Source organism: Penaeus monodon, chromosome 19 (genome assembly GCF_015228065.2).
Source record: "Penaeus monodon isolate SGIC_2016 chromosome 19, NSTDA_Pmon_1, whole genome shotgun sequence".
NCBI lineage: Eukaryota > Metazoa > Arthropoda > Malacostraca > Decapoda > Penaeidae > Penaeus > Penaeus monodon.
Window position 1 is genome coordinate 5,837,285 of NC_051404.1, and position 226 is coordinate 5,837,510.

General features: G+C 31.4%; 1 protein-coding gene across 3 annotated transcripts in view; it reads left to right on the forward strand.

The window, feature by feature from the left end:
• LOC119585021 (microtubule-associated protein RP/EB family member 3-like) overlaps positions 1 to 226 on the forward strand; it is a 46,883-nt gene that overhangs the window by 46,052 nt on the left and 605 nt on the right. The gene's annotated exons all lie outside the window — the stretch shown is intronic.

A 226-nucleotide genomic window follows, 5' to 3' on the forward strand; every position in this document is an offset into this window, starting at 1 on the left:
GATAAATGCACTCTCTCAAGTGTTAATAGGACTTTTATTGGTTTGGTTTATTTTTAATGGACCTTGTAAACACAAGAGGTTTTTTTAATGTTGAATGAGAATTTTAGTGTGTTTTTGCTGTTATTAGGATTGGAATGTTGTGTTTAGTTTCCGGCTGAAAGCTTATCATCCGTGATTCACAAGTTGCTATAAGTTATTTGTTTTTTCATTATTAAAAGGTCTGCAG